Consider the following 13,309-nt stretch of genomic DNA (forward strand, 5'->3'; position numbering starts at 1 on the left):
ATAAATATTGGGGGCTTGAAGCTTATTTCATCATAATTTACCACAAATCAATTGATACTATATGACCTATTATCTACATATCTTTAAAAGAAAAGGTTTGTAAAAGGTTTATTTTTTTATTTTTTATTTTTATTTTTTAATTTTCAATTTTTTTTTGCCCTGTTTGAAGCTTCTCAATGGGTATCACTAAGACTTAGTAAGAAAAGTCCACAAATATGATAAACCATATGTAAATTTACTTTAAATTTGATTCATGGTTCACACTATTGTTTTCATTACATTCCTATGTGTTATTCTATAGACTCTTACATTTATCATTTTCATTATGTTATGATGTTTAGAAATTATTTATTTTTAGGAGTGACCTTCTTGCATCAATTTCTAGTGGTAGATGATGAATTTTGATAAATGTCAGGTTTTGTTGAAGGAGCTTACAGGTATTGATATTAATTTCATGTAAAATTGTGAGTGGTGTTAATGCATTCACTTAAAAGTGATTGTCTATTCAGTACTAATAGAAATAATTCTTGCTGCTGGTTGGGTCATGTAATTAATTGGATGTGGACATAAAAGAAATCCATTTATGAATGAGGAGGAGGTGGAGGAGGAGGAGGAATACATGTTGCGTACACACCTTTTTTAAGGGTTTAATTCATTCAACTGAGTACCTACTATTGTAGTTTACTTTTAATTCTTTTTTCTTCAATCCTTTTATGATGGTTGCTGTTGAAAGGTAGAGATAGAGTTTTTTTGTTTTTTTTTTTTTTTTTTTTTTTTTTTTTTTTTTTTTTTTTTTTTGTTATTTGTTGGCTTATAAATTCTATTCAGTTCTTTTATGTGTTTCTATACAATTTTATAGGCTCTATTCAGTACTGTTAGTGTAAGCAATTGGACTTGCTTGGTGATTTTGTTGAAGGAGCTTACAGGTATTGATATAAATTATTATTATTTAAAAATTTTCATCAATTATTAATATACAATGAATCATTGGATGCTATTAATATAAGAATTGGATGTCAAATTGTAGAATAAATTGGGGTGGGGTTATTATGAAATTTATTAACATTAAGAGTGTTTGGTTTTACATTGTAAATCTATGATGAATTGGTATAATTTGGTGTTATACTTGATACTAATTTGACGAAAAATTAAGTAGTTTGAAGAAGTTGCGAAAAGAGAAGAGCCTAAGAAAGGGAGAAAATACATTCTTGAAAAGCATTGGATAAAGCTTGAAGATGTAAGCACAATTGTATATTTATTATATTTATTGGTTCTTTTGTAATACTTATTAGACCAAATGTAAGAGCACATTATGATTATTGTAATATATTACTTCATAATATTTGTGTTTATCTCATTTTTAATATTACTTTATAATATTACATGTTTCATCTTATATTAGAGCCAATTTAGCTTTCAATAATTGAAATTTGAGAAATGTTTAAACTTGAACATGTTAACATTTGATTTAAAACAATCCCGTGTATCGCACGGGTAAGAGACTAGTTTGATATATTTTTGTAAGTGAAATAATTATAGTAATACTTTTTGGCTTATCAATAAAACTGAAAACTTCATTTATCATTTCGGTATCTAATTTGAAGTTAGGTTCTTTAGTTAAATAGGAAAAAAAATTTGTTATTTAGAAAAAACATCACTTTTCCATGTTTTGGGAATGTGAATATCACATGTAAAATTTAAATCATTCTGTGAGATCCGAATAGATCACATGAAAAGTTGACTCAAAATGAATGGTTAGAATTAAATATTAGTTGAAAAGGATATAATTTAACAATATGAAATCCAAATTAAGGTTAATTATCAAGGGAGTCAATTCTATACTGGAAACCATTTCAGTTTGGTTAAGTAAATAAGATATTTCGGTATTAGTTAATACCGGTGTACCGTTTACCGCAACTATATAAGTGTTTGTATATATATATATATACTAGTCGCTAACCCGTGCAATGCATGGGTAACTTTTAGCTCAAAATGTTAACATGTCCAAGTTTAAATATTTATCTAATTTCGACTATTTTAAAGTTAAATCATCTCCAATATGAAAGGGAGAGAAAGTAATTAAACATCTCATATGACAAATTGTCAAAATTTTAAACATTGTTAAAAATGAGAAACATTCAAATTTTATATAGTAATATATTACATAATCATAACGTGATATTACACAAATACAATTCCTTGCTAAATGTTAAGATAGATGACAACTATTTTATATTATCTTGAGTAAAATTTAGTCCCACAATTGTAGTGTATCACATAAAATTGGAACTACAACCATGTAAAAAGAGAAAATTAAAATTAGATATAATAACAAAATTCTTTTACACCACAATAGAACCAAGAGAATTATTATAATGCATAATCCAATAGGAGTATGAGGCTAGGAGTTGTACTCTACATTATTGCAAGGAAAAAGAAGAAGAACAAATCTAGAATAAAGAACAAATAGAGAGCATATCTTAATATATATATATATATATATATATATAACTGAAGCCTATGCTCTCTCCACAATTTTCCACATCAGCATTTTTTTTTTTCAAATTTTTAAATCTGATGTATTTCTTTTCATTAAATACATATACTCCCCTTTCTCAAACCAAATACCCTTCCACGATATAATTCTGAAACCAAAACCCAGACCATCATCGGTCCTCCTCTCCCACAACTCAACGACTCCACCTTCTCCAGCCGGCAAAGATAAAGAGCAGAGTCCTGCCTTCACTAGCCTGCCACCACCGGTCAGCCGGCAAAACCACTACTGGTAAAACTAATTTCTTGCGTATTCCCCTTCCAGTTGTAATACTTGGGATTTTCTTTCTTAATCTTCTTCTCCTTCTAAGTGAGAGTTTGTTTGTGTAATTTGGGTGGCTCAATTTCTTTTTCCTTCCCTGTGATGTTCACACTATCACGCTATCATATTGTGCTTTTTCCTAAGAATTTGTTAAGGTGCGGGGAGAGTTTAGAAGGCTGTCACCACCGGTCTACCACCACCATCAGATGGCTGGAACCGTTGCAGGTAAAGTTTTTTTCTTGTCCCTTTATTAAGCGTTAAATGTGATTTAGGTTTGGGTATTGTGGGTGTATTGGTTTTGATATAGGAATTTTGTGTTTTAAGTTGAGGCTGTTTTCCTTCTCATTTATGGTTCAGATTTTCTGCTTCACTCCCCATAGAATTTTGACTACCCAATTGAAGATTTTCATCAATTTTGTTTCATGGTCGACTTTTTGTTTTTCTTTTTCCCTCTATTAGAGGAAGGTTTTTGCTTTGAATGATGTTGGATTAATCTAGATGAACTATGGACTATGAATTTCCTCTTTGATCTGTATGTTTTCTTCTTTATATGTTTTTTCTTGCTGCTACTTATTAATTCATATAAGAAGATGTAGTTTATGCCTTACGGTTACGGATATCAATATAATTCTTTTACATGGTTTTATTATAGCTTTGGGATGGCTCTTCACATGAGGAACCATTACATTAATGGAATTGAATGAAGGTATTTTTGTTGGAACAAATGGAGTTTAACCAATCTATTTTTATTTATTTTGGTAGGTAAAGATAAATTCTGATGATGGGTTTCATTGGTAATAAAAAGAGATATTTGGATGACCAGTTTAAAGTTTGAAGATTTCCAGAATTGCATGATGACAACATGTACATTTTGTGGGCAAAGGTTGGTGGCCAAATCTGGTGTGGCATTGGGTTACATTCATGAGGTAACCTTCATTGAGATAAGACTATTTGGTGGAGTTATGAATTTTGGTTATCCTTCTCTGCATAATGGAAGACAGTGTCACTACTCATTCACTAAGTAATATTCCCTTAATATGAAACTATTTTTTAAATTACAATTGGAGAGATGGAAACCAATTTTGAACTTATAAATATATTCCTATTCAAGAATAATAGAATTATAAAGTATAGTGATGATCTTTTTTATCTTTTTCCTTTTTTAAATAGTAATTCATTTAAGCTTAAACATTATTTGCTGGGACTATGGCTTCACAATGCTTCAATTGTCAATTTGAAATAAGCAGATTTATTACACCATAAGAAGCTATACTTGGTTCTTGATATAGATCATATGCTACAGAAGAAGAATATTTAAAATAAAAAACAGATTTGCAAGGTAGTTCTGTTACCTTTATATTTTATTGTACTTTGGCAGTGTGCTTAGCATTTTGTATATCTTTGTTTTCAGGTATCATGGTGACATTCCATCTTTGTTTGTATGATCATCTCTAATAAGCTTGGCTATATACCATTGTAACTTGTCATGTTGTAGAACTTTTAGAGGTCAACATGAATGATTACCGTTAGGTTCTAAATCTGTTGATGAGATTTTTATTTGAGTGCTTTCAATTTGTCAATAGAATGTTCAAATTTCTAACCAAAGGTAGGTAAAACTTTCAAAGACATGGAAAGAGTCTAGAATTAATGAACATAAAATTTTTAAAAAAAATTTAATGAACTTCCTCTTCTTTTAACAAAGCTAAGGCCCTTTATTCACACATTTTTAAAAGAAGAAAGTGAAATGTTTGAGATGTACATTTATACAATGAGTGATCGCCTATTGGCACTATGCATTGTAAATGGCTAAGCTACTTGATCCTCTAGGAGAGTACTTAAGTGCTAAAGTGATTTCATGTAAGCATGGCACCCAATAACATCAAAAGGGTCTTGATATCTTGCTTGGCCAAGAAAATGTTGTATTGATTCTTGATGATGCAGAAAATGTAGGTACATCTGTGTTCAGCTGAATATCTCTACTTAACAAATTTATTTTCACTTTAATATGATAATATTTGTTACACATAATACTTTTGATCCTATTGTTTTACCCACTAAAAGAAGAGGAAGTTCTTTCAACATTAAGAGTCCTCTTATTTGTAGGGAAGAGAGTCAAATTATGGAAATGGGCAATTTCATCATTATTTGAAGTATGTTGTAGTTTCATTCTCAAAGGTTCTTGCTACATCATATTGAACTGGACCTATTTGTGTTTTGAAATTAACTTGAACTCTTATAAAAAAAAGACATGGTTTTGTACCTACTATGTGTGAAACACCATAAAGAAGTAAACTTTAACTTTTCAGCTTTAAATTATAAACTTTTTTTATTCACTTTGGTTTCTCTTTAGTCAAACTAAGAAGGGTGAAGGAAAATTAAAAAACAAAAAACAAAAACTTGCTTATGGATTTTATGAGATGCATACGTGTTGATTGTGACTTTATATTGTAGAATGATGAAGAGAACCGAGAAGTAAATATGACATTGTTTAGGAGCCACTTGAAATAGTGAAGAAGCCTAAAGGTTGCTTCTAATGTTGCTGCACTTGGATTATTCAAAAGTTATGTAGACGCGTTTATGCATTAATATGTGATGTATCTATTTGGCAAATTTTACATATTTGAGGTTCTTTGGTAAACAATTTTTTTTTTTTTTTTGTTTTTGTTTTTTTTTTGTTCTGTGTATATGTGTAATTGTTTTTTATCTTAATTTTTACTTATCAAAAACACATCATTTATCCTAATACTTGAATGTCAAGATGAAGGATTTGCACTTAATCCATTGAAACCAAATTCGATCATGCAAGTGATTTTGCTACCAATAAAAAACTAGACTGTAACATGAAATTAATTCTTTTACCTAATTTTGTAGTCTAACTTGCAAAATGATACTAATTTTAGAGTTGATCTCATTTTTAGTAGCTTTCACGTGCATCGCACGGGTTAGCAACTAGTTAGTTAAGAAATCAAACCAACAAAATTCTAGTAGTGTGGAAAAATTAAAATTGTAACAAAATAAATATAAAATAACACAACTTTACAATCAATATGATTTCCCTACATCTACATCACACCCAATGACTCTGTATTTTATTGGCTTTCACTGAAACTAAACCAAAAAAAAAAAAAGAATAAATCAATTTGCAATGTTTCTTAATCTAGTGTACTCAATCAAGTATTCTTGTGCCCACAGTGAGATGCTCCATGGACCATAGTGGATGCTCTGTAATTTCAGTCCATTGTTGATTTTTGGTTGCCAAATTCTCCACGCATTGCAGTAAAAATTTCTGTGTCATTTGCTTTACTCAAACATGAATTCAATTACTCCCTTGAGAAATAAAGAGTGAACCTCCTGAAGTCTAGGCCATAGTCTACAACTCTCCCAAATCTAACAGATTGTATAACATGCCAAAAAGATAACCAACTAAGAATAGAATAATATAGAAACAACGTAACGAACATGTTTATTAGTTTAGAGAGAAAGCAATGTACCATTCCATTGCAATGATCACCATTAACTTCTTCAACATATTTTCACCTTTAAATTAAAAACAACAAAATTAAATGAAACCTTGATTATATAAGGTAGTCAGGTCAGGTCTATTATTAACCCACATTTGTCAAGTGTAACATTGGAACTATCAGATGACATATTCATTTACTTTTCTTTGTGTGATGGCAGAGCATATTCTGATAGCTAATTAATAACATTATAGCGAGATCTGAGTTGAAGGTAAGGAAACATGTCTATGAAATAATAGGCAACTTCTGACTTTAGATTAAAATATAACATAATTACATAATGCGTAACTTGTCCAACAGACGACAAAGGAGCACTTCTCTTTGAAGGAAACCACACCCTCTGCTTGGTAGTGGGAGTGAATAATTGGCATTATCATCATTCCCTGCAACCTAAACTCAAAAAGATAAGAGTCGGAGAAAAAAGGGACTCTCTTCTACAATTGAAACGCTTCAATTTGGCTTAGGTATCATCACAAACACTTAGGGGTGATGAGGTTGGACTCTTTTCATATGCTATGCGCTAAAGTGCTGGCTATTGTAGACAATAATCTGGGATGATGATAAACACCGTTTCGCCTTGGATCATGACAATAGAAACAACCTACAACATCTAACATTCCATGAGGTAAAAGAGATGACAATCCAACTACAAATTGTAGACCATTGAATTCATTTGATGTCAAGCTTTACATTCAGACTCAATTGCAAGTTGGACTACAAATATCAGTAGCATAATCAATGGCAAATTATATAGCAAAGTATAATTCCAAGCCAAAATTTGATTCTATGGAACAACATATGATCCAACTCAGATTTTTGCAGGAGAAGAAACGGCATTTTTTTTCCTATCCTTTTATCTCATTTTTCCCTCAAATGTGAAGAATAAATTAAAATTTTGAAAGACAACAAAGATGAAAAAATTAATGTATAAATAATGTGACTTCCTCTACTGACAATAATGTGAGTTACCAACATGTTTAATATAACCACAAATCAAACACTTACCCAACAAAACTTTTTTAATGTAAATAAGCAAGATCTCACCAACATGTTCAATATAAATATAGGTCATGCACTTAGCCAACAAAACTTCCTAAGAGCAAAACCTTAAAGACACACCACAAAAGCAAACAACAACAAAATTACAACTCAGAAGAGAAACATAACAAACAAAAGATCCTATTGAGTTAAGAAAAATTACATCTCAACACAAGCAATTAACAACAAAATTACTAAATTTCATAACTTTGTTTTATCCACATAGCAAAAAATAACTTCTAGAGCCTATAAATATGGCCACATACCAAAACTATCAACCAAATTATAGCACATGTTAGGATATAAATATCAAGCAACCAAGATGACCAAATTTTTAGTGAAATAAAGTAGAAAAGTGCATTCATGATCAATTAGAAACCTAAGCAAACCTCAACTCCACAAAAATCATACTTTAAAATCAAGTTCTAATCTACTTCCAAAACATATTTATAAAAATGATTAAATGCATTAAGTACTAATCAAATTAAATAAAAGATCAAAAGATTAGTAAATGTAACATCTCCTTAACAATTTAACCATTACAAACTCTCTATGAAATCCATATATCCAAGTGTAGGTGTCAAAAATATCCCTAGATACACAGTACTTAAGTATGCAAGTTATGTTGAGTGCAATATGATAGAGGTTAAAATTGATTTAATTCGAAGGTATAGAACTAAAAAATCTCCATATGAAGATAACTAAAACAATTTATTTATTTTTAATCCAATAACTAAAACAATTTCAACAATTAAAAAATAAAGAAATAGGCATTAATAGTTATCAATTCCACTATGAGACGACAAAAAAAGAAGGTTTAAAAAAAAAATCCAATAACTAAAACAATTTCAACAATTAAAAAATTAAGAAATAGGCATTAATAGTTATCAATTCCACTATGAGATGACAAAAAAAGAGGGTTTTTTTTTTTTTTTTTTTTTTTAAAATCCAATAACTAAAACAATTTCAACAATTAAAAAATTAAGAAATAGGCATTAATAGTTATCAATTCCACTATGAGACGACAAAAAAAGAGGGTTTTATTTTATTTTATTTTATTTAAAAAAAAATCAAGGTGATAAAAACTTGCCGAATCTTTTTGAATCAAATCTTGTCAATAAAAAAACTACAACTACAAATATTCCAACTTACAAACTTCAAAGGTGTGCCAATATTTCATAGTTTCATACCAATGCCACATATTTCTTTGTTTGATTATGTTGGAATCTTAGAATTGAACAACAAATAAACCAATAAAGTCAACATATATACACAAAATCCCAAAAGTAGCAAAACTGCTGGTCTGCTGCAAACAAACCAAGCCAAGAAATCAATGACAACTCAAAAGGATTTTGTGAATACAGCAAAAGGCCAAAATTTATATCAATATGGGAAAAAGAAAGAATTGAATCCAAAAATTATGTACCACCTATCTAAAGAGAAATTTCATCAAACACATGGCAAGCAACCCTTTTCAAAATCCTCCAATCGTGCCCTTCTTTTTCTCATCTTTCTAAGTCTCTCAAACCAATTCTAAATTTTAAGCCTTAATCAAAACCAATTCTAGGCTACATACGTAAATCAAAACTAAACAATTCATATCAAATTTTTTGAACATAAGAAAGTACCTTTAACTGATGTGTTGTCGGCGATATTATGGTGGTGGAATGCTAACTGAAGGTAAGTGCTGGCTTGACAATGTTGGGAGCCCTCAAACTTCTCTCTCCGGGTCTCTATTTCTTCTCGATGTGCCTTAAAGATGTTTTTCTTGCTTTGAGGCTTTGCTTGAAAATAGGTAAAAACTTGTATAGAGAAATTGTCACAAAGTTCTTGCAAGAAATAAAGTACAAAGAGCAGAATTGAAAAGAGAAGCCATTTTTATGAGATTTTCCACCAAATAGAGAGAAATTGTTTCAAAATTGTGCACAAAAAAATACATTTCAGAAGAGAGTGAGAGAGAGAGAGAAAGGTTTAAGGGAAGGAGATGTTAGTGTGTTAGAAGAGGAGAGTTTTTTTTTTTTTTTTTTGTTAAGAGGAATCGGGTTTTGTAACGTGTATTTGGTGGGGAAAAATTAGATTTATTTTTATATTAAAATTTAAAAAATAGGAAAAAAAACTAAATGCTGACGTGGAAAATTATGGGAGCTACAGAAGTTTTGGTTATAATATATATATATATATATATATATATATTATTCTTCTAAAATAATAGTATATGTGCATATAGTATATAATTAAACATATATTTAAGCCCTAGTCACGTGTACAAGCTATTTTAAGCCCAAGCCCAATTGACTAAACAATTTTCATTTAAAAAGAAAAGAAAAAGGAGAGGAGTATAAAAGATTAATTTCTTCAAAAACATAGAGCCAAAAATGTAGAAGAGGAGGAAGAAGAAGAAACGGTGATGGTGAGTTCAATGTTCGAGGATCTCGCCGATGGTGGTTGAAGCTTCAACAATGGTGAAGAGATCTTGTAATGTCCAAAAATTTCAACAAAAAAATCCTTTTGAACATGTATAAACTATATTGGCGTGAAACAAATATATCGTCAAAACATGCCCAAATGGCCGGAATAAGCTGGAACGCCCTGGTTTTTTGGGTGGTACAAATCAGATCCATTTCTATACTAGTTCAAGTGTTAATACAAATTTTTTTGGTTATACTAGCTAGTAGGATACTAAATTAACTCCCTTGTTAACTATAGCTGTCTCTCAAAAATTATCCCTCGATCAACATCCTAATTAATTAATTAGAATGCCTAGCTCTTCCTAGAAAAAAAAAAAAAAAAAAAAAATTGCCCACCCTACAATCCAAATTAGCATCTAAATTAATTAATAAACTCTAGCGTTGCTATGTATCTAGTTTATGGGAATATTTACAATTTACACTACTTTAAACTAAAAAAAAAAATATGTAATCAATATTCTAATTCAATATTAATCTGTCAATTAATATGTTAAATTGCTAAGATATTGTACTTCAGTGGTAATTTTTGATTTCCTTCTTGAGAAAAATCATGATTGGAATATTCTATTTTCCACTTATTGTAAGTGTGGGAGGAACGAATCTTTCCCCAATTAGCTATTGTCCACTCTGGGAATGGGCCAAGGGCTGATATAGTTCCTTAGGCTCAATGCTTATAAGGCAAGGGTGTGAGGTGTTTCTTCCCGATGTGGGATCGAACAAATCCGTGAGGGTGGCATTGGCCCTTGGTCCATTCCCAAAGTGGACAATACCTGATTGGGGAAAGATTCATTCCTCCCACAAAAGCACTACACATGATTGGTACACCCTTCCTTAGGCTCAATGCTTATAAGGCAAGGGTGGGAGGTGTCTCTCTCCAATGTGGGATTGAACAAATCTGTGAGGGTGGCATTGGCTCTTGGTCCATTCCCAAAGCGGACAATACCCGATTGAGGAAAGATGTTAGGACATATGTGATTTGATGTTAGGAGCATATGTCATTTTAGAATTGGCTAATCCTTTGTCAAAACGCACTTTACTTGTAATTGGGTAGATCTAGGATGTATTTAATACTTCAAGGAACAAGGTTTCAAGTTCTAGTGTTAAAACAATACAAATCTGTCTAAGAAACAAGTGAAGAAGTGCTAGATTTTAAAGCTTGATAGCTAGTATCTATCGAGGTTTAAAAACTGTTGAAGCTCAATGCTTGATAGCTAGCTCAATAGATATCCTATCTGTTGAGGTTTATGAAATTTAGTTTTTTAGAGCTGATTTTCATCCAATCTGTGTGTATATGTTTGGGCTTTCTTTTCTCACAATCCTAAACATATATAAGGATTATTTTAAGGGCCGTCAAAGGTTGCGCAAATGTGAAGCAAAGTTTTGTTCATGCAAATTGTGACCGGAGATAGAATTTTTCCTAGTTTATCTTTCTCTTGAAGAAGCTGCTGTATTTGTATATCATAGGGTTTTGTGACCAAGGAACTTTGCGATCTTCATCATGTGATGAACTGAAGAACTTTGTAGCCAACATCTTTCTCAAGTTGGTGATTAAGTAGTGTTCTAGGATCCGCGCATCTATTGGTTAGTTACGTACTGGGAGCCGTGCATTGAAAATGAGAGATTGTCACTACAGAATAAGTCCAATTGGGCATTGGGGTAAGGGTTCAACTGTAGGTTGTTATAAGGTACTAGGATTTCTTTACTTGTAACCGCTTGTTGTGATAATAGTGAATTTTCGAGAGTGGTGACCTTAAAATCACCTGATGGAATTTTTGCCGTGTAGGTTTTCCCCATTTGTAAACAAATCACCGTGTCAATTTAATTTCCGTTGCATTTAGTTAATTGGTGATTTGTTTGTACTATCGTTTGTTTTGCATGTTAATTGAATTAATTAATTAACTTGGCTAAATCAATTGGTTAATTTATCATAAGAGGTCAATACATTCTTGGTCTATCAAGTAGTATCAGAGCAGGCACATTCTGATTAGGCGTTAATTTTTGTTGTGTGATCCATTGACCCCTGTTGTCATGGCTGCAACCGGCTTGAAGAGATTTTTGTTTTCAAATACATCTTGTTTTTCTAATCTTTACTTGTTTAAGTGTATCAGAAAATGCAAGTCTAAAAGTTATTTGAATTCTATTATGATGACTATTGGAAAAGATCTTAGCTTGACAAAGAAGAAACTAGACTGTATTAGAATGAAAATGTGCAAAAGAGTTCATTTGAGAATAGTGAAAGTTAAAGGTTTTGTTCATAAAAGGCAGATGAGACAAAACACCATTCCCATTGATCTGTCATCTAAGCACGAAGTGTGCTTTATGATAAAGTCTGCATTTGAGGTTATTGACACGTGTTTGTGGTACCTTGATAGTGGTTGCTCAAGACACATAACTGGAGACCGATCTATTTTCAAGGTTTTCGAGTCTAAGAAAGGTGGTAATGTCACTTTTGGTGATGGGAGCAAAATCACAGATTAAAGGAAAGGGAGTCATCTCTTTACCTAGACTGCCAGATATTACAAATATTCTATACGTAGAAGGTTTGAGAGTGAACATATTGAGCATAAGTCAGATATGTGATCAAGACTTCATGGTACTATTCTTAAAGGGAAAATGCCTTGTCATGGATGAGTCCGGAAAGAAACTCATAAGTGGTGTCCGCACTCTAGACAACTATTATGGCTTAGTCCCAGATGCTGATATTGTGTGCAATAACATTCGTTTACCAAATGAAGATCTATGGCACCAAAGAATGGGGCATGCTAGTTACAAACATCTTTCAATTGTATATAAGCATGAGTCAGTTTTGGGAATACCGAAACTCTCACTACAACAAAATGTATTTTTAGTGATGAAAATTAGTGAGGAAATATTTTTCGTCACTAAAAATACAGCTTTAGTGACGAAATTCATTTTTCCCCACTAATAATGAAAAAAATTATAACATTTAGTGACGAAAAATAAATTTCGTCGCTATTTTGATTTGAAAAATGGGGGCCAGTGGAGGGAAACTTTGGCGCGAGTTTAATTAATCTATAGTGATGAAATATTTCGTCGCTAAAAGTTGAAATTTTTAGTGACGAAATATTTCGTCACTGTAGGTATTACTATGGATAGTATTAGTGACGAAAATCCTTTCGTTACTATAAAGAAGAATTAGCGACGAAAAATATTTGTCACTAAAAATAATAATAGTTTTGCACTTATATGTTTTTAGTGATTTCGTCACTAAAAGTATGATTTAGTGACGAAATATGATTTTCATCTCTAAAAATCTTAACAAAGCCCGGTCTTTAGTGACGAAACTGGAATTCGTCACTAAAGACTTATAAGCCTAATTTCAATACCCAGCACACCAAAAAGAAATCCAGAGCCACAAAACATTTCAATAACCATTTTGGTAAAAAAAAAAAAAACACAAACCACCGTTGCCGTTGAGCTCAGCTGTCGCCGATGAAGCTCAACGG

This window comes from Quercus lobata, chromosome 3, assembly GCF_001633185.2.
Source record: "Quercus lobata isolate SW786 chromosome 3, ValleyOak3.0 Primary Assembly, whole genome shotgun sequence".
NCBI lineage: Eukaryota > Viridiplantae > Streptophyta > Magnoliopsida > Fagales > Fagaceae > Quercus > Quercus lobata.